The sequence below is a fragment of the Kogia breviceps genome, chromosome 8 (assembly GCF_026419965.1).
Source record: "Kogia breviceps isolate mKogBre1 chromosome 8, mKogBre1 haplotype 1, whole genome shotgun sequence".
Taxonomy (NCBI): Eukaryota; Metazoa; Chordata; class Mammalia; order Artiodactyla; family Physeteridae; genus Kogia; species Kogia breviceps.
Genome location: NC_081317.1, coordinates 60,785,218 through 60,807,347, shown reverse-complemented (window position 1 = coordinate 60,807,347; position 22,130 = coordinate 60,785,218). Strand labels below are relative to the sequence as shown.

General features: G+C 37.6%; 1 pseudogene; it reads left to right on the top strand.

Annotated features, from left to right (window-relative positions):
- The first annotated feature begins 524 nt into the window (after positions 1–524).
- Positions 525–4,415, top strand: LOC131760816 (uncharacterized; annotated as a pseudogene).
- Positions 4,416–22,130: the final 17,715 nt, after the last annotated feature.

Below are 22,130 nucleotides of genomic sequence, written 5' to 3'. Positions count from 1 at the left end.
AAATTACGGAGAAATCCCACCAGCAAAACTGATTTGCTATTGGTTTTTGATAAAATGTAATTAATAGTCCCTTTATATGGCTAATAAAGCTAATCGTGGAAGAAATAAGAAAAAATTAGCATCCAATGTAGTCATATTATGAAATCTGTATGTGAGAATCTCCATCCAAAAAAATAATTGGAAGGCCAGTTAATAGATTTCCCTTCCTCAATTTCTGAAGCCTAAAGAGAAAGTTAAGAGAGAGGGAGAGAAATGATAGATGTTTTTGTATTGTAAGTGTGATGGCTCCTCTCTAATGAGACACCTGGTGTAAACAAAACAGCCTGAACTATTCAGACCTGGGGTTGGAGAAAACATGGAGATCCTCTAAAACAGGAGTCTCCAACCCCTGGGCCGAGGACCAGAACCGGGCCACACAGCAAGAGGTGAGTGGCGGGTGAGTGAGCGAAGCTGCATCTGCCTCTCCCTACGCTCGCATTACCTCCTGAACCGTCCCCCCACCAACCCCCCCGCCCCAACCCCGCATGGAAAAATTGTCTTCCACGAAACCGGTCCCTGGTGCCAAAAAGGTTGGGGACCGCTGCTCTAAAAAGTCTCAGAACTCTCAGAAACAAAACTCATGGCGTTTCTAAACTCCATGAGCATGGAATTCTTCACAGCAGGGAAAGTGGTTCAGAATTAGAGAATGGAAATAAAGTAACTAAAAGAAAAATAAAGCAAACCAGCCAAACTTGCCCAGTAGGCCTCAACAGTCATTGAATAAAATGAAGAGTTTTTAGAAAGGCCAAACAAGGGTAGTAAAATTCCTCATGTAAGTGTCACTGGAGCCCCACTACCCTGTAAGCAAAAGAGCTAATTTTGCATAGTTCATAACACACGATGTAAAAAAAATCATACATACATTTCTCAGACCCTAGAACTTCCTTGAAGGCTACCGTACTAAATAAAGATGTACTCACCCATGCTGAGATTGTCCAGAAAATGCACCTTTCACCAGTACTGTGAAAAATAAATTTGTAACAGGAGCCCCAGCATCCCTGGAGTGCTCGATGATTGTTCCTCTATGCAGACCAAACCTTAGAGTGGGAACCAGAGCTACTGACTTGGGAAACTTAAATGCAACGGGAATAATTGGATCCTGGTGTAGAAGGGGCCAGGTGTTGGCACTTCACTGCCAAAGGCAAAGTGGGTGTGATTACCATAATGAACAAAGTCAAAGCAGCAATCAGAATTATCTGACTCAGCTGGCCTGCGGCAATGGCTAGTTGATCACGGTGTTGCTAGAAGCAAAATAGATAGGAAGCCTACTAAATTCTTACTTGATATACATGAGCAAAAAAGTTCTTGGTTAAGTGAACAAAAGTCTAACCTGAATGATAAAATCAGAGAGTCACAGTACCTCATTCAGTTCCCAGAGTTGAGCTAGTTTATAGACCCAGAATGCCTTGAATGAAGAGGAGGCTGGGTCCCCTTAAAGAAGGACCCTGAAATATTGAAATACTACCAAAAATTTACATTGTTAAGTCTTTCACCCAACCTTCTGCAAAAGCACCAAACAGCCTTCTACTAGGGAAATTGTGCACTGGGAAAAGGAAAACAATTAGGTCTTTCAGGAACTACTGAAAACTGGCTCTGAACTGACACTGATTCCGAGACCCCCAAACATCATCACTGTGCCACACAAATCAGCGTAGGGGCTTACAGAGGTCAGATGATCAACAGTTTTACTTTAGGTCCATCTCACAGTGGAGTCAGTGTGTCCTTGAACCCATCCTGTGATTATTTCCCCACTTCTTGAATGAATAATTGGAATAGATACACCCAGCAGCTATCAAAATCCCCACATTGGTTCCCTGATCTGTGGATTGAGGGCTATCAGGGTGAGAAAGGCCAAATGGAAGCCAGTAAAACTTCCTCTACCTAGGAAACTAGTAAACCTAAAGCAATACCACATTTCTGAAGGAATTGCAGAGATTAGTGCCATCATCAAAGACGTGAAGGATGGTGGTGATTCCCACGACATCCCCACTCAACTCACTTGTTTGGTCTGTGCCAGAGACAAATGGATCTACGAGAATAACGATGGATAATTGAAGGCTTAACCAGGCAGTGACTCCAATTATAGTGGCTATATCAGCTGTGGTTTCATTGCTTGACAAATTAACACAACCCCTCATACCTAGTATGCAGCTATTGATCTGGCAAATGAATTTTTCTCCATTCTTTTCAAATAAGGTCCACCAGAATCAATTTGCAATCAGCTGGCAACGCCAGCAATACACCTCCACTGTCCTATCTCAGGGGAATATCAACTCTCCACCCCAATACATAATTTAATCTGCAGGGATCTTGATCACTATTCCTTTCCATAAGATATCATGCTGGTCCATTTCACTGATGATATTATGCTGATTGGACCTAGTGAGCAAGAAATAGCAACCACTCTAGACTTATTGATAAGATATTTCCATGACAGAGGTTGGGAAATAAATCCAAGAAACACTGGGGAGGCCTCTACCTAAGTGAAATTTCTAGGGGTCAGTGGTATGAGGCATGATGAAATATCCCTTCTTCTAAGGTGGAGGATAAGTTGCTGCATCTGACCATCCCCGCCCCCAACATACACACACACACACACACACACACACACACACACACACACACACACACACACACACATACACAAAACCTAAAAACTGGTACATACCTAGTGAGCCTCTTTGGATTTTGTTAAACAACATATTTCTCTTTTGGTGTGTTACACTGGCCCATTTACCAAGTGACCCAAAAAGTTGCTAGTTTTGAGTGGGGCCCAGAACAGGAAAAGGCTCTGCAACAGCTCCAGGCTGCTGTACAAGCTTCTCTGACACTTAGGCCATGTCATCCAGCAGATCCAATGGTGGATGAAGTATTAGTGGCAGGTAGGGATGCTGTTTGGGGCCTCTGGCAAGCTCCTCTAAATGAACTATGGCTCAGGCCCTTAGGATTTTGGAAGAGAGCCTGCCATCCTCTGCAGATAACTACTCTCATTTTCAGAAACAGCTCTTTGCCTGTGGCTGGACCTTAGTAGAGATGAAACATCTAACGATGGGCCACCAGGCTACCATGCAAACTGAGCTGCCCATCATGAACTGGATGTTATTCCACCCACCAAGACATAAAGTTGGGTATGCACAGCAGCACTCCATCTTGAAATGCAAGTGATACATACATGACTGAGCACAAGCAGGCCCTAAAAGTGTAGGTAAGTTACATGAAGAAGTGGCCCAAATGCCCATGGTTCCCTCTCCTGCTACACTGCCTTCTCTCTCCCAGCCATGGCCTTATGCAGAGTTCCCTATGATTAGTTGACAGAGGAAGAGAAGACTTGGGCCTGGTTCACTGATGGTTCCACACGATATACAGGCACCACCCAAAAGTGGACAGAGGTAGCACTGCAGCCCCTCTCTGGGACAATCTTAAAGGAGAATGGTGAGGGGAAATCCTCCCAGTGGGCAGAATTTCAAGCAGTGTATCTTGCTGCCTAATTTGATGGAAAGGAGAAATGGCCAGATATGAACTTATATATTAATTCATTCAATGACAAATAGTTTGGCTGGACAGTCAGAGATTTGGAGGGAACATGATTGGAAAATTGGTGACAAAGAAATGTGGGAAAGAAGTATGTAGATAGACCTCTCTGAATGGGAAAAAACCTGAACACATTTGTGTCCCAAGTGAAGATTTATCAAAGGTGACCTCAGAAGAGCAGTATTTTAATAATTAAGTGGATAGGATGACCTATTCTGTGGATACCAGTCAGCCTCTTTCTCTAGCCATTCCTGTCAACCCCCAATGGGCTCATGATGAAAGTTGCCACAGTGGCAGGGATGGAGGTTATGCACGGGCTCGGCAACACAGACTTCCAATCACCAAGGTCAACATGGCTACAGCCACTGCTGCTGCTGTGTACCCAAGTCTTCCAACAACAGAGAACAACACTGAGTCCCTGATGTGGCACCATTCTCTGAGATGACCGGTCAGCTACCTGGTGGCATGTTATTACATTAGATGGCTTCCACCATGGAAGAGGCAGCATTTTGTTCTTAGTGGAATAGACGCATACTCTGGACACAGATTTGACATCCTTGCATGCAATACATCAGCCAAAATGACTTACAGAATGCCTCACCCACCGTCATGGTATTCCACATAGCATTGTTTCTGCTCAAGCAACTCACTTCTCAGCAAATGAAGTGCAGCAATGAGTCCATGCTTATGAAATTTACTGGTTTTACCATGTCCCCCACCACCCTGAATAGGCTGGTTTGATAGAATGATGGATTGGCCTTTTGAAGACTCAGTTATAACACCAGCTAGGTGGCATAACTGTCAGGGCTGAGGCAAGGTTCTCAAGAAGCCTGTATGTGCTCTGAATTAATATATATGGTGCTATTTCTCCCATAACCTTGTTCCCAGGTCCAGGAATCAATGGGTGGAAATGAGAGTGGCATTACTCATTATAATTCTTAGGAACTCACTAGCAAAATTGTTGCTTCCTGTTTCTCTGACTTTATGCTCAGCTGGTCTAGAGGTCTCAGCTCCAGAGGGAGGAATGCTTCCACCAGGAGATACAACAGGGATTCTGTTGAACTGGAAGTTAGAACTGCCACCCAGTTACTTTGGTTTTCTTTTCTCACATCTCTGAATCAATAAGCAAAGAAGGGAGTTACTATGTTGGCTGGCCTGATTGGTCCTGACTACCAAGGGGGAAATGACTGCTCCTTAACTGAGGTAAGGAAGAGTATATGTGAATTATAGGAGATCTCAGAGGATGTCTCTTAGTATTATCATACCCCATGATTAATGTCAATGGAAAAGTGCAACAACCCAGTCAAGGCAGGACAATTAACAAGCCAGATCCTTCAGGAATGCAGTTTGAGGTAAGCACATCAGGTAAGAACCATGTCCAGCTGAGGTGCTCACAGAAGGCAAAAGATATACAGAGTAGATGGTGAAAGATAGTAGTTACAAATACTAACTACAACCACCTGACCAGTTACAGAAACAAGAACTGTAACTGTCATGGGTATTTCTCCTTATTTTCTTATAAACATGTTTGTGTATGTGTATACACAAATATGTATATACACACAAATATAAATATACATATACAAATATAAACACACATATAAAGACAAATATGTATATAAGTATATATATACCAGATATTTTTGTTTTCTTTCTTCTCATATTCCCTTATCACATAATATACGATGTATTGACTTTATACCATAGTAGTATTTAAGTATTGCTAATTTTCCATTCTAGTATTTAAGTTACAGAATACCAAGGAGAAGAGGAAACATCACTCAAGGACTTTGCATACATCCTCTTTGGGGAAACAGTGACTGCATTTTTGGTTGTATGCAGCATAGTTGTATTATGCTAGGATAATTTTGATCTTGTTATTGTCTTTATGTCGAGATTAGGTCTGGTTTACGGAGATACATATTGTGTCAAGCTGACAAGGGATGAACTTGTGATAGTTAATTTTGTGTGTCAGCTTGGCTAGATCATGGGATGCCCAGATATTTGGTTAAACATTATTTCTGGGTGTGTCTGTGAGGGTATTTCTGAAAGATATTAACATGTGAATCAGTAGACTGAGTAAAGCAGATGGCCCTCCCCAATGCAAGTGGGCATCATCTATTCCACTGACAGCCTGAACAGAACAAAATGGTGGAGGAATGTTGAAGCCATGCTCTGCCTGACTAGGTGAGCTGGGATGTTGATCCTCTGCATTAGGCACTCCTGGTTCAGACCTTCAGACCTGGACTGGAATCTATAGTATCAGCTCTCTGGCTCTCAGACCTGGGAACTACACCACCAGCTTTCCTGAGTTTCCAGCTTGCAGACAACAGATCACAGGACTTCTCAGCCTCCATAATTGTGTGAGCCAAGTCCTTATAATAAGTCTCATTCTAGACATACATATGTTGTACTGGATCTGTTTCTGTGGACAACCTGACTTATTAGTATTCATCTTGTGCACTCTACACAGCCTTATACATGGTCAATCTTTTGCAAGGTACATTTACATGCAATGTAATACCACCACGTATTTTTATTTTTGCCTGAGCTTTTTCCAATGAGGACAAAAAGCTTAGGAAAAGTCTGTGTTATGATACATATCTAAATGGAGCCATTTAAAAACTTAAAAAAAATTATTATAACACTCTTAAGAAAGCCCTTGAATGCTAAAAAGCAAAAATGAGATCTATGACTATAACATTTAGTTTACTTCCAGAATGTCCTGTCATATCATTAAATCACATCTAGAGATTTTATAAGACTGGAAATTATTTTCATAAGACTTTAACAACATCTTCTCAGGAAAAAACATGACGTGACCTAGTAAACTACCTTCAATGTGAGAGATAGGCACTGTCTCTTATAAGAGCTTTGAATAACCCTTAAAATATGAACCCATGTAGATGATATTCCTGTGCTCTCTTTTAGACAGTTCTTAGAACATGAAGCAAGAAGTCACTTAAGAATCTATTCCCTGTGACTACTTCCACAAGGAATTGACATATGGTGCTGGGAACTGTCCTCACTTTGGATGACCTGCATGGGAACTATGTGTCTCTTTTCTGGAGTACAGATACTAATGCTTGAAGTACAAAAAGACATGTTAGAGCCTATTTTTTGGAAAGTCAACTTGTTGGATCAATCTATCTTCCATCCCAAAACAAAGCAAAAAACTGTCTAAATTGGAAATGGCCTGCAAATAGTCTATTGTTCTTTCCCTTTCCCCAAACTTCCTTCCCAGTCTCCATATGAATGCACTTCAATTCCATCCTATGTCTTAAACACTATCTCCTCAGAGAGGTCCATTACCTTCTATTCCAACTTGCTCTATGTTTTTTATAGCATTCCTGCCTGCCTGAGTTAGGTAATTGAAAGAATTCACAAGATTCTATAAGATATACTAATCTAAAGCTTTAATAAATGTAAAGTGTATAATACAGCAAGGACAAAGAAAACATAGGTGAACACCAGTGTAACCGGATATATCCAGAAGCAGTACTCCAGAAGCATGGCTCTGGGCATTTGGGAACCCTAGCTTAAACCCTGTCCTCTTCAGATTACAAATCACTATGATCCATGCAAGATACTCCTGTCTCAAGGCACAAGTTAACTATCCTTTTACTTGTCACATAGCTAAAGCCAGTTTGCGGAACTGGTTAAACCAGGTGCCAAATATCAATCTATACAATTTTAATAAACAGTGTACACAAGATGTTATAAGATGCCTCCGGGGGGGGGGGTCTTGGACTTTATATGGCCCATAATAAATCACTATTTAGTACATGGCATCCCTGTCTTGGCCAAGGGTCAGTGCCAGACTTCTGTCATCCCTGGAGATAAGCATAAAGCCACTACAGAGCAGCTGCAAATTAACCCCATCTTTACAGAATATCAGTTTTTAATTATCTTATTTTATTACTTTTGGATCTATATATAAACCCTATTATTTATCATCCATTGTTTGTAAGGCATGGGACCAGAAAATAAATAAAGGCCCCAGGCCAATGATCTGTCTATTCTGTTTTCACTTCTAATCCTTCCAGTACCTTAAGGGACCTCCAGAGCAGATCCATGACCTGTGAATACCCCCAGGCTTAGGAGTATGAACAGCATTGGGTGCTTGGTGAACCCCTCAGAGTATAGATCCAGGGGAGAGTCTGAAATAGGCATTGGGAGCAGAGTTTGAGATCATGTGAGCAGGGAATACTGGGGTCCCAGGTATCCAAAGTATGATCTCCTTTGTTTTAGGCATGTGGCTCTATACCCTTAACCCTGTATATTTCCTCACCCTCTTAGGCAAGGCAGAGCCAAAGGAGGGCCTGAGTGCCTCTGAAAAAACAGGAATTAATGTAGGGGCCCTAGGTACCCAGGTCTATCACCAACACTGTCCATCTCTTGTATTTTAATATTAGCAGCCTATGTAGCAACAGGGACTATGATGGTTTTCTGTACAAACATGAGTCCAGTGTACAGCATGTTGTATAGTGGGCACCTCAAGAATGTTGAATGGATGGATGGATGGATGAACGAATGACAGCAGCAACATAACTTCTGAGAATATAAATCTATATTGGTCCTATCATTTTTGAATGTGACATTGGAGTAAAGAATATAGTTAGAATTAGGAAGACTATAGATTAACATGTAAACTCAGTTCTTATAAACAAACTTCTATTATTAATAGAGATATTTATGTTCAAAGAATAAAATATGGATTCAAATCAGCTGTATGACTTGAGAAGTTCGTTGTATAATTCATGTCAGTGACAAACCTAATGAATTAATGATATAACTTGAATATTAGAGATACAACTTAGAATTTCACTGCATGTATTATTTAAAAGTTGATGTACTATGCAAATAAATCTTTAAAATATACTCCTAAATCAAACTTTAAATAAAAATGTAAAGAATAGCAGTCTGTAGGAGTGAGGAGGCAAGATGATTAAATCACCACGGGTATTCAACTTGCATGGAAAAAAGAGGAAGCTTGAAATGAGAAAAGACTAACAAGAGAGGAAGTAGGAAGAGAAATTTATCATTGTCTCATGTCACTACCATCAATATTTATTGTGCTTGGGCACTCTGTACTTTGCATTATCCTAGATGCTATGAGACACTGTTCTATCGTTACCGGTTTTGCTGAATCACCTGGAGCTGGAAGTGGGCCGATAGGAGAGAACTTGGTTGTCCATAAAAGTTACTTGTGCTATTTATGATGAACTAAAAAAAAATACACTTCTAGACTAGATGCTACTGCAAAGCAAAAAGCTAACTGAAGCAGTGATTCAAACATTTCAGGTTGTAAAAAAAAATCTAGTAAATATTATTCCCTATATTTTGTACATGTCCATATCCCTCCCACTTTGACTCTTCTTGAGATATAGCCACTACCTCTTCAAACTACCCCTTTTGGAGGATGAAATTTCAACATTCCAAAATGAAGATCAATGTTTTCTCTATTGACATCTTTCTTCTGCATTTGCTTATCCTCATCAATTACAATTTCATTTTGTGTCTCAGTCCAACCCCCATTCTGCTGTGTTTTAGATAGCTTACATTCACCGACAGAAGAGGAGAAAGAAGAATCCCTGAAGATATTCAATAGATCTTTATTCTTTTTACAGGTACTCAGTACAGACAGTTCATTCTGTTTTAAATTGCTTGGAAATGCCACAAACCTGGTATAACACGCTTAGTGAAATACAATAGTGAGGTGTTTTGTTTTTTGTTTGCTTTTTTTTTCCTGTTCTTTTTCTTACTTAGTTTTCTCCACTTGGCTTCCTAGATTTAGCTCCAACATGAAAGGAATCTAAGTAGAATTTATCTTCATGAAATATGTTACCTCTATTTTTTTGGTAGCTTAAACTCATCTGTTAACAAGTAATCTTTTGAAAACACAGACTGAGATTTTTAAATCATTAAAAAGTTTGATTTCCAATTTAGAATGTCATAATTTTTCTTAAAAAATACATTACAACTTCTAAGCCTAGACATATCTAGATAAAGTTTAAGAAGTCCAATGAACATACTCTATTCTTATCTGCCACCATGCTAATGCTTAAAGCCTTTCTTTGAGTGCCAAGGCCTTAAACCACATACTCCTGGCCTATCCCATTTCACAATGTCCAACAGACTCCTCTAACCCCAAATCCCATTTCCCCCTTATGACCCTTTATAACACTCATTGCCCATATCATCATTTGTTTACTCAACACTGATTACCAAATGACTTCCCTTCTACTCTTGTATTATGATTTTTTTCAAATGCTGTCCTCACGTGTATTATTTCTCTTACCATATCATAAGTATCATTTCATTAACTAGATCATAAGCTATATCTTGTGACCTTACTTCCTATTTCTTAATCCTGCATAACACAAAAAAGAGCTGTGAACATAGTAGCAAACCAAGTTTTAAATTGACATTTTAGTTACCAACACATTTGGAAAATGTTTTATATTTTGAAAACTGACTTTACATAAACCAGCCTATTCAGTCCTTATAAAAACCCTTTATCAGCCACATATTAGAGATGATAAAAAAAGAATTCTAGAAAGGCTGTATTACACAGTAAGTGAAAGGATAAGAAGCAAACCAAAACCATAAGATTCCCAGGGCAGTGCCCTTTCTACACTATTGGGGAAAACACAAGAACTACATTGGTCTGATACTGGGGTGGAATATGAAAGTAACAACACTGCTGTAATGAAGTTGAGCAAACAATGCACAGTTGTGTACCTGGTGAGCGGATGAAAATAACAGTCAGAGAAGAGGGGCAGCTGCTGTGTCTCTATGATACACTCACTTTACAAGTTACATCTGCATCTCTGCTACCTTTAAGGTGGTTGTATTAATGCATTCGGTGGTGCATATGTAATGCCTAAAATACATAAAATACAAAAAAGAAAACAAGAGAAAATTCACCAGTGGGGGGAAAAACAGGTGACATTTATGGTACATGGTATATATACCCACACAAGTGTTCATTTATTGTCTTGTGTGCATCTCTTCTAAATAGCTATGAGGATGAATACACTCATTATAAGAAAGGCTACAGGTATATTTGGAGATGGGAAAGCCACATAAAACCCACATTATTTATAAAGATGAAAACTAAGTTTTCACTGATGTGTGTTGCAAGATTAAATGGCCATCACTGTTTTCTCTCTGCATGGCAGAGGCTAGTGTTACTTTCTTCATTTAACAGATAATAAAATTGTTATGCCTCAGGTGATAAACAAAACTAATGGCACAAATAGAAAGGAGTCTGGACCATTTAACTGCCGGTTGTCTATTTCTGCTATAAAATAAAATTCCATTCTTGAGAGTATCATCCTGACTCAAAGGCATCCTGATTACATGTTCATGCCGATGTCTTTCTTTTATGCAAAACTGATTGGTGTCAAGTCAAGCAAATAAACATTAAAAACACTCTGCTGTTCCTTCTGGCTTGGTTGATAAAAAGCTATTTCACTAAGGTTACAGCTCTTCTTACTTTTCTATAATCCAGCCTTATGTGTCTGAATAAAAGAAATTCATTCAATGGTTTTCAAAATATTGGGGATTTAACTCTCCCTTGAAAAACACTTACCATATGAATCCACAGAAAGTTCTCTTTAAAAATGCTTTTGATTAAAGACAATACATAGTGATGAATGGATGTTAAATTTCTGCTAAATGTTTCATTAACTTTGTATTGCTATTAAGCTAATGCCAGCAATCATGTTAAGGTTCTGCCTGATTATCCATCAAAATGCTATATACCACTTCTACATTGTTAATCCCCCAGAATCATTCTTTACTAGGCTCATTATATCATTATCTATTCCATGTTTGGCTTTTCTCTGATAAGTAATTTTTCTAATTTTAAACTTATTGATTGTATTTATCACCAAGCACATTCATTTGCTTTCTTTACTCTGTGGTTTTCAGTCATCCAATTGACTTTAGCTTTATAACTTTATATTCTATTTCTAATTCTGCCTCTGATGTCAGGTAAAGGCCACTTGTAAAAGTCAAAGCAGAGGTTAAATGACTCAGTAGAACAAAGCTCTTAAAGTTCTGCTGTGTTAACTAGATCAATGTGAAGCTAAGATTTTAAAATAATACGTGCATAATGCACAAAATTAATAAAATACAGAAAAGCAAAGAAGAAAAACATCACATACACCAGGGATAATAATTGGTAACATTTTTGGTACACAGCATCTACAATATGTATTGACAGCCTTTTACTTTTATATTTATATATAACACACTTACTGCCCTATAGTTTGTTTTTGTTTTTGTTTTTGCGGTACGTGGGCCTCTCACTGTTGTGGCCTCTCCGGTTGCGGAGCACAGGCTCCGGACGCGCAGGCTCAGCGGCCATGGCTCACGGGCCCAGCCGCTCCGGGCATGTGGGATCTTCCCGGACCGGGGCATGAACCCATCCCCTGCATCGGCAGGCAGACTCTCAACCACTGCGCCACCAGGGAAGCCCCTGCCCTATAGTTTTATTTTCTTTTCTACTTAGCAATTCATTATATTTAATGTTATAATGCTATGTTGCTTTTTTTTTACTTGGTTATTTATCACAAACATTTCCTAATTTCAACAAGCATCCTTCTGCAACATTGTATATGTCAGCATCTTATTGGCTTCTTTGTCATTCCTCCAACATACCAAGCAAACTCCAGTCTCAGACTTTTGAACTAGCCATCCTTCAGCCTGAGATTCTATTTTCCACAAATATTCTCATCACATGGTCTCTTGCCTCATTCTGGCCTCTTTCAAATATTACCCTTCACAGAACCCTTCCTTGGAGAACCTCATCTAAACAATGAACTCCAATAAGCTATTCATTCTCACTGCATTCTTTGCCATGACACCAGACACCACCTGACATCATATACTGTTTATATTCTATCATATGTCATATAATATATTTTATTGGTTTGTTTCCTACCTCCCTCACCAGAATGTAAGATACATAGAAGCACAGGCTATGTATGTTGCATTTACTATTCTTTCTTCAATGCTTAAGATCATTTAAAGCATATAGTGAAAACTGAATTTTAAAAATCAATAAATGAAAAACAAAAATCAATAAATGATGGGCTTCCCTGGTGGCGCAGCGGTTAAGAATCCGCCTGCTCAAGTAGGGGACATGGGTTTGAGCCCTGGTCTGGGAAGATCCCACATGCCATGAAGCAACTAAGCCTGTGCACCACAACTACTGAGCCTGTGCTGTAGACCCCACAAGCCACAACTACTAAAGCCCATGCACCTAGAACCCATGCTCTGCAACAAGAGAAACCACTGCAATGAGAAGGCCGTGCACCACAAAAAAGAGTAGCCCTCACTCACCACAACTAGAGAAAAACTGCTAGCAGCAACAAAGACCCAACACAGTCAAAAATAAATAAATAAAATAAATAAATTTATTTTAAAAAATCAATAAATGAGTATATCATTCCAACACTTTTGACAATTCATTTAAATAGTTCAAAAAATCAGTTTCTTGTAGAATTTCCCAAATTATTTTCTAATGGAAAGTAGGAGAAATTCCAACATCAAATTCCTCAAACCATTTCCTCTACCTGAACAGTGTTTAACTGTTATATTGTGAGTAAAAGGGTTAAGTACATCTATCACAGATGATGAAAGTTCAGGAGGTTTCCCTTGTGTGGTTTACTGTTCCTTGATAACTTGCTGGAGGATGAATAGCAAGTTTATTTTTCAACTACATCAATAGTTGCTGTTTTGTATAGATTGCTAGGTTCAATTCTACTTTCCATATATCCTTGTGTTTTATTATATATTAATCTTTCAATATTTTTGCAAGGACCTTGGGGACAGGTACTATAGTTTTTTTAATTTGTTGTTATATTTACTTATTTTTATTGTTCTTTTTGGAATAATGCAAACATCAGAATAAGGAAAAACTCAACAAATATTTAGTTATTTGTTTATCACTTGCTAATTCTCCCAACTCTGGGTTCCAACAACCCAGTAAACATAAAAAGTAACAGAAGGTAGAAGACAGTGTATTTCAGCAGAAGATTTCAGGGAGGTTTTAACTGAGTTGTAAAAATTATCTTGCTAAGATATACTTCTCCCTGTACTAAACTATGATATTCAAGTCAGCAGGAAATCCTCCATCCATTATCCATGATAACACACATTAAAAAAAATTATCACTTATAAAATGAGGATAGAAGGCAGTATCATTTGACTAAAAAAAATGAAAAGTGAGCTTATAATGTTAAACTCAAGTTTTCTGGAGGCAGACTCCTTGGGCTCAAACCTCACATTTCTTTATGTCTATTATTCAGAAATGATAATCTAACTTATTTCTGACTTTGAACAAGGTATCCACCAACTGTTCTATGTCAGTTTCTTCATCTAAAAAATGTGAATATTAATAGTACCTTCCTTAGAGTGTCATTCGGAAGATGAGTTGAAATACATAAAGTACTTAGAATAAAATACTATGCCTGAGACATACTGTTTGCTAGTATATTCTAGATGGTAAATGTTAGTTATTATTTAAAGTTGGCAGGACACATGCTTTGTGTCCTCAAATTCATTTTAACCTTTACAAAAGTTCTAATTTGTCATATGTATCTAGGTGAAAAATAATTACTTTGAGAATATTTGTGAACTCTTCCCATGGTCCTTGTATCTCCCTTGTGAAACAGAGTCAGTTAAAAGCCTAAAGCAAAAGAATATGTCAATCCACTTAAAAGCTACAAGAAAAAGGGGAGAGATATATACTAAGAGCCAAGTGAATACGAACCAATGAAATTTTGTAGAGGGAGGCTTAGGCTCTCTCTGAAAAACAAGAAGGTCCAGAGAGTTTTGGAGAGAAAACTACATAAAGTTAATTGGAGGGTAGAGAGCCAGGAAGTCCAGAAAGTGTTTTCAGAATTCTGATCTAGATTCCTTTTAATACACTTCCAGAGACTGAGTAAAGAATGAAATTCTCTCCCTCTCATCTCCTCTCCTTACACCTCTTCTCTTTTGAATGGCTGTTTTTGCGTGACACACTAATCTAGGATGGAATGAGTCTAAAACTTCAATAAAGTCTACCTAAAATATTTATATTTGCATCACTCAAATCTCACCCTATCCCTTCTCCTGTTATCCATTAAAAAATGGACATATCAGAAGAAGAACTACAATCCTGCAGCCTGTGGAACTAAAACCACATTCAAAGGAAGATAGACGAGATGAAAAGGAAGAGGGCTACGAACCAGATGAAGGAACAAGATAAAACCCCAGAAAAACAACTAAATGAAGTGGAGATACGCAACCTTCCAGAGAAAAAAATTCAGTATAATGATAGTGAAGATGATTCAGGACCTCAGAAAAAGAATGCAGGCAAAGATCGAGAAGATGCAAGAAATGTTTAACAAAGACCTCGAAGAATTAAAGAACAAACAAACAGAGATGAACAATACAATAACTGAAATGAAAACTACACTATAAGGAATCAACAGCAGAATAACTGAGGCAGAAGAACAGATAAGTGACCAGGAAGACAGAATGGTGGAATTCACTGCTGCAGAACAGAATAAAGAAAAAAGAATGAAAAGAAATGAGGACAGCCTAAGAACCACTGGTACAACATTAAATGCAACAACATTCACATTATAGGGTCTCAGAAGGAGAAGAGAGGGAGAAAGGACCCAAGAAAATATATAGTCTAAAGTTTCTCTAACATGGGAAAGGAAATAGCCACCCAAGTCCAGGAAATGCAGAGTACCACACAGGATAAACCCAAGGAGAAACACGCTGAGACACAGAGTAATCAAATTGGCAAAAATTAAAGACAAAAAAGATTATTGAAAGCAGCAAGGGAAAAACGGCAAGTAACATGCAAGGGAACTCCTGTAAGATTAACAGCTGATTTCTCAGAGGAAACTCTATAAGCCAGAGGGAGTGGCATGACATATTTAAAGTGATGAAGGCGGAGAACCTATAAACAATATTATTCTACCAAGCTAGGATCTCATTCAGATTTGATGGAGAAATCAAAAACTTTACAGATAAGCAAAAGCTAAGAAAATTTAGCACCACTAAAAAAGCTCTATAACAAATGCTAAAGGAACTTCTCCAAGTGGGAAACACAAGAGAAGAAAAGGACCTACAAAAACAAACCCAAAACAATTAAGAAAAAGGTCACAGGAACATACATATCGATAATTACCTTAAACGTGAAGGATTAAGTGCTCCAACCAAAAGACATAGGCTCTCTGAATGGATACAGAAACAAGACCCATATATATGCTGTCTGCAAGAGACCCACTTCACACCTAGGGACACATACAGATTGAAAGTGAGAGGATAGAAAAAGATATTCCATGCAAATGGAAATCAAAAGAAAGCTGGAGTAGCAATTCTAATATCAGATAAAATAGACTTTAAAATAAAGAATGTTAAAAGAGACAAGGAAGGACACTACAAAATGAACAAGGGGTCAATCCAAGAAGATATAAAAATTATAAATATATATGCATCCAACATAGGAGCACCTCAATACATAAGGCAACTGCTAACAGCTCTAAAAGAGGAAATTGACAGTAACACAATAATAGTGGGGGACTTTAACACCTCACTTACACCAATGGACAGATCATCCAAACAGAAAATTAATATGGAAAGTCAAGCTTTAAATGACACAATAGACCAGATAGATTTAATTGAAATTTATAGGACATTCCATCCAAAAACAGCAGATTATACTTTCTTCTCAAGTGCACAAAACATTCTCCAGGATAGATCACATCTTGGGTCACAAATCAAGCCTCAGTAAATTTAAGAAAGTTGAAATCATATCAAGCATCTTATCTGACCACAACGCTATGAGATTAGAACTCAATTACTGGGAAAAAAACGTAAAAAACACAAACACATGGAGACTAAACAATATGTTACTAAATAACCAAGAGATCACTGAAGAAATCAAAGAAGAAATAAAAAAATACCTAGAGAAAAATGACAATGAAAACATGATGATCCAAAACCTATGGGAGGCAGCAAAAGCAGTTCTAACAGGGAAGTTTATAGCAATACAATCCTACCTCAAGAAACAACAAACACCTCAAAAAAACAATCTAACCTTATACATAAAGGAACTAGAGAAAGAAGAACAAGAAAACCCCAAAGTTAGCAGAAGCAAAGAAACCATAAAGATCAGAAGAGAAATAAAAGAAAAAGAAATGAAGGAAATGATAGCAAAGATCAAAAAAACTAAAAGCTGGTTCTTTGAGAAGATAAACAAAATTGATAAACCATTAGCCAGACTCATCAAGAAAAAGAGGGAGAGGACTCAACTCAATAAAGTTAGAAATGAAAAAGAAGAAGTTACAACAGACACTGCAGAAATACAAAGCATCCTAAGAGATGATATAAGCAACTCTATGCCAATAAAATGGATAACCTGGAAGAAATGGACAAATTCTTAGGAAGATAAAACCTACCAAGACTGAACCAGGAATAAACAGAAAATATGAACAGACCAATCACAAGTAATGTAATTGAAACTGTGATTTTAAATCTTCCAACAAACAAAAGTCCAGGACCAGACGGCTTCACGGGTGAATTCTATCAAACATTTAGAGAAGAGCTAACACCCATCCTTCTCAAACTCTTCCAAAAAATTGCAGAGAAAGGAATGCTCCCAAACAAATTCTATGAGGCCACCATCACCCAGATACCAAAAACAGACAAAGATGTCACAAAAAAAGAAAACTATAGGCCAATATCACTGATGAACATAGATGAAAAAATCCTCAACAAAATACTAGTAAACAAATACAACAGCCTATTAAAAGGATGATACACCATGATCAAGTGGGATTTATCCCCGGGATGCAAGGATTCTTTAATATAAGCAAATCAATCAATGTGATACACCATATTAACAAAATGAAGAATAAAAACCATATGATCATCTCAATAGATGCAGAAAAAGCTTTTGACAAAATTCAACACCCATTTATGATAAAAACTCTCCAGAAAGTGGGCATAGAGGGAACCTACCTCAACATAATAAAGGCCATATATGACAAACTCACAGCAAACATCATTCTCAATGGTGAAAAATTGAAAGAATTTCCTCTAAGATCGGGAACAACACAAGGATGTCCACTCTCACCACTATTATTCAAAATAGTTTTGGAAGTCCTAGCCACGGCAATCAGAAAAGAAAAAGAAATAAAAGAAATACAAATTGGAAAAGAAGAAGTAAAACTATCACTGTTTGCAGATGACATGTTTAGATACATAGAAAATCGTAGAGATACCACCAGAAAACTACTAGAGCTAATCAATGAATTTGGTAAAGTTGCAGGATATAAAATTAATGCACAGAAATCACTTGCTTTCCTCTACACTAATGATGAAAAATCTGAAAGCGAAATTCAGGAAACACTCTCACTTACAATTGAAACAAAAATAATCAAATACCTAGGAATAAGCCTACCTAGGGATACAAAACACCTGTATGCAGAAAACTATAAGACACTGATGAAAGAAATTAAAGATGATACCAACAGATGGAGAGATATACCATGTTCTTGGATTGGAAGAATCAATATTGTAAAAATGAGTATACTACCCAAAGCAATCTACAGATTCAATGCAATCCCTATCAAATTACCAATTTCATTTCTTACAGAATTAGAACAAAATAACTTAAAATTTGTATGGAGACTCAAAAGACCCCGAATAGCCAAAGCAGTCTTGAGGGAAAAAAATGGAGCTGGAGGAATCAGACTCCCTGACTTCAGACTATACTACAAAGCTACAGTAATCAAGACAATATGGTACTGGCACAAAAAGAGAAATACAGATCAATGGTACAGGATAGAAAGACCAGAGATAAACCCATGCACCTATCGTCAACTAATCTATGACAAAGGAGGCAAGGTTATACAATGGAGAAAAGACAGTCTCTTCAATAAGGTGTGCTGGGAAAAATGGATAGCTACATGAAAAAGAATGAAATTAGAACACTCCCTAATACTATACACAAAAATAAACTCAAAATGGATTAGAGACCTAAATGTAAGACCAGACACTATAAAACTCTTAGAGGAAAACATAGGCAGAACACTCTTTGACATAAATCACAGCAAGATCCTTTTTGATCCACCTCCTAGAGTATGGAAATAAAAACAAAAATAAACAAATGGGACCTAATGAAACTCAAAAGCTTTTGCACAGCAAAGGAAACCATAAACAAGACAAAAAGACAACCCTCAGAATGGGAGAAAATATTTGCAAATGAATCAATGGACAAAGGATTAATCTCCAAAATATATAAACAGCTCACACAGATCAATATTAAAGAAACAAACAACCCAATCCAAAAATGGGCAGAAGACCTAAATAGACATTTCTCTAAAGATGAAAGATGGTCATAAAGATGGCCAAGAAGCACATGAACAGCTGCTCAACATCACTAATTATGAGAGAAATGCAAATCAAAACTACAATGAGGTATCACCTCACACCAGTTAGAATGGGAATCATCAGAAAATCTACAAACAACAAATGCTGAGAGGATGTGGAGAAAAGGGAACCCTCTTGCACTGTTGTTGGGAATGTAAATTGATACCGCCACTATGGAGAACAGTATGGACGTTCCTTAAAAAACTAAAAATAGAATTACCATATGACACAGCAATCCCACTACTGGGCATATACACAGTGAAAACCATAATTCAGAGAGACACATGCATCTCAATGTTCACTGCAGCACTATTTACAATAGCCTGGACGTGGAAGCAACCTAAATGCCCATCAACAGACAAATGGATAAAGAAGAAGTGGTACATATATACAATGGAATATTACTCAGCCATAAAAAGGAACAAAATTGGGTCATTTGTAGAGACGTGGATGGATCTAGAGAGTGTCATACAGAGTGAAGGAAGTCAAAAAGAGAAAAACAAATATCATATATTACTGCATATATGTGGAACCTAGAAAAATGGTACAGATGAACCAGTTTGCAGGACAGAAATTGAGACACAAATGTACAGAACAAACGTATGGACACAAAGGGTGGAAAATGGCAGGGGTGGGCAGTGGTAGTGTGATGCATTGGGAGACTGGGATTGACATATATACACTAATATGTATAAAATGGATAACTAATGAGAACTCTCTGTATAAAAAAATAGGACATATCAATATTTATGCCACATACTTGAATAAATCTCCATCAGTCCTCTCTACCACTTTGGTTTTTAATGATATGGGCAAAAATAGTAAATATTGAGTTAAAATAAAGAAACTGCTTTATTTTCTCTACGTTTATGACTCTATTGTGTTAGAATCCACATTCTTGTTTATTGGCTGATTTTAGCCACCAACAATAAGAACTAGTGCTTCCTTTCCATGGATCTAAAGGCATTGTAGTGACAAAACTCCAGAAGTGGCCCCTTGACCATAATTGGAAACAGTCTCTTAAGATAACCAGTCAAGTGATGTGTAAATAACAAGAATATTATTCAAGCATTTTATACTGTCAGTGTTTTTCTTGGCAAATATGCTTAAAGTTCTCATTTCATCAAAAGAGATAGGAAGTTGTACCATAGACTTGACAACTCCCTTGGGAAATGGAAACTGAATGGTTCTAAGCAGATTCAGAGATAAAGATAGAGAATGAGTATAGAGATATTGTCTATTAAACATGAGAACCTTCCTGGAGAACAATTTTCCAAGCAAAGGAAATAAGACTAACAAATATAAGGAATAAAAGTGATGTTAAAAGTATTTATTTTTACTTAAAATATCATATTTGTTTTGTTTTAATTTATTATGGAGTATTTATAAGAAATAATGATAAGGCTATTGTTGATTAAGAACATTGAAGGCTAGCGTTTCCCTGGTGGCACAGTGGTTGAGAGTCCTCCTGTCGATGCAGGGGACACAGGTTCGTGTCCCGGTCTGGGAAGATCCCACATGCTGCAGAGCAGCTGGACCTGTGAGCCATAGCTGCTGAGCCTGGGCGTCCGGAGCTTGTGTTCCACAACGGGAGAGGCCACAGCAGTGAGAGGTAGGTGTACGGCAAAAAAAAGAAAAAGAAGGCTAAGGTTCCAGTGAGAAATTAAAAAAGGGAGCTTTAAAAGATTTCTTTGTAAAAAATCCAATAATGGCATGATATGTAAATGCTAATTTGTAGACCTAAAAAAATTAATATTTTTAACCTCAAAGGAAAGAATTATTTGGTTGGTTGTAAGCATGGAGGTGTTTATCAAGCATGTTTATTTTTTAATTCAATTTTTGCATATTTGGTTGTGTTTAAAAGATAATTTTAGTATATTTCCATCTTGGCTAAGCGAGATTCAGAAATATCTGAACATGTCTGTTACACTGGTAGGATAGGTGTTCCAGAAAACTCTGCAAAAGAATTTCAGAGTGTCCATAAAGAAGAACCAAAAGTCAGACACAGTTAATGCTGTGAAAAAAAATAATAATTAAGAGTTGGAGGGAAAACAATTCTAATCATAGCCTGGTGTCTATTAGTCATATATGTTTCCTGGCCAAACCAGCATGTGTCTCCCCTTCTAGTCCTACCTACCACAAAACCTGTAAATCAAGAAAGCACACAAATAAAAATTACCCTGAAAGAACCTGGATACCTAAAGCTATATAAAATAAATATTATTTCTTTGGGACATATCTAACAGATTATAACATGAAGGGAGAAATATATACTTCCCCACTTTGCAACAGACCACATAAAACTTTAACTCATTGAGGACTTCAGTGCAAAGGGCTGGTGACTAGATGAATACCAACAGGCCCTGGTAGGAAGCAAACTGCATTCCAAATCAAGATCAAATTTCTGGTGAAGGCATATGAAATACATATTGGAGATTATATACGTACACACACACACATACACATATATATCATAACAAGAGCACTGGTGACCAACTTGGCTGAAGATCAAACACTTAACGAATATACAGTATCTTTTCTACCTAGTAATTGCTTATATCTATCTATCTATATAGATAGATATAGATATATATAGGAGTTTTGCTTCTATTTCACTTGGATTGTTAAGATACATGTTATGCCCTGGGACTTGGAGAAATAGGAAGTACAGCACCACTGGACTGCATTTGAGCCTATTTTATTTGAGAGGTGAGAACTAGAAATTAATTAAATGATTTTCCTGAAATACTTTGTGATTTTCTGGGTATCATCAGAGACCTTTAAGGTATTAGAGAAAGTGTGGCAGAGTATGGATCCTGGCAAACCCAAGGTCAGATACAACGTCAAGAACTCTCATCAGTGTCCCACCAACTCCAAACTTTCAGTTTCAATGATAGAAGTGTCTTGTAGCAGAAGCTGGTACTCCTCATCATGGATGTAAACCAGGGGTTAGCAATGTTTTCCTGTAAAAAGCCATATAGTAAGTATTTTCAGCTGTGGGCCACACGTTTTCCTCTGCCATTGTAGCATAATAGTTATCTATAGACAATATGCAGCTTTGCTATGATGAAACTTTATTTACAAAACTGGTGGTGCATTATTTGCCATCTTCT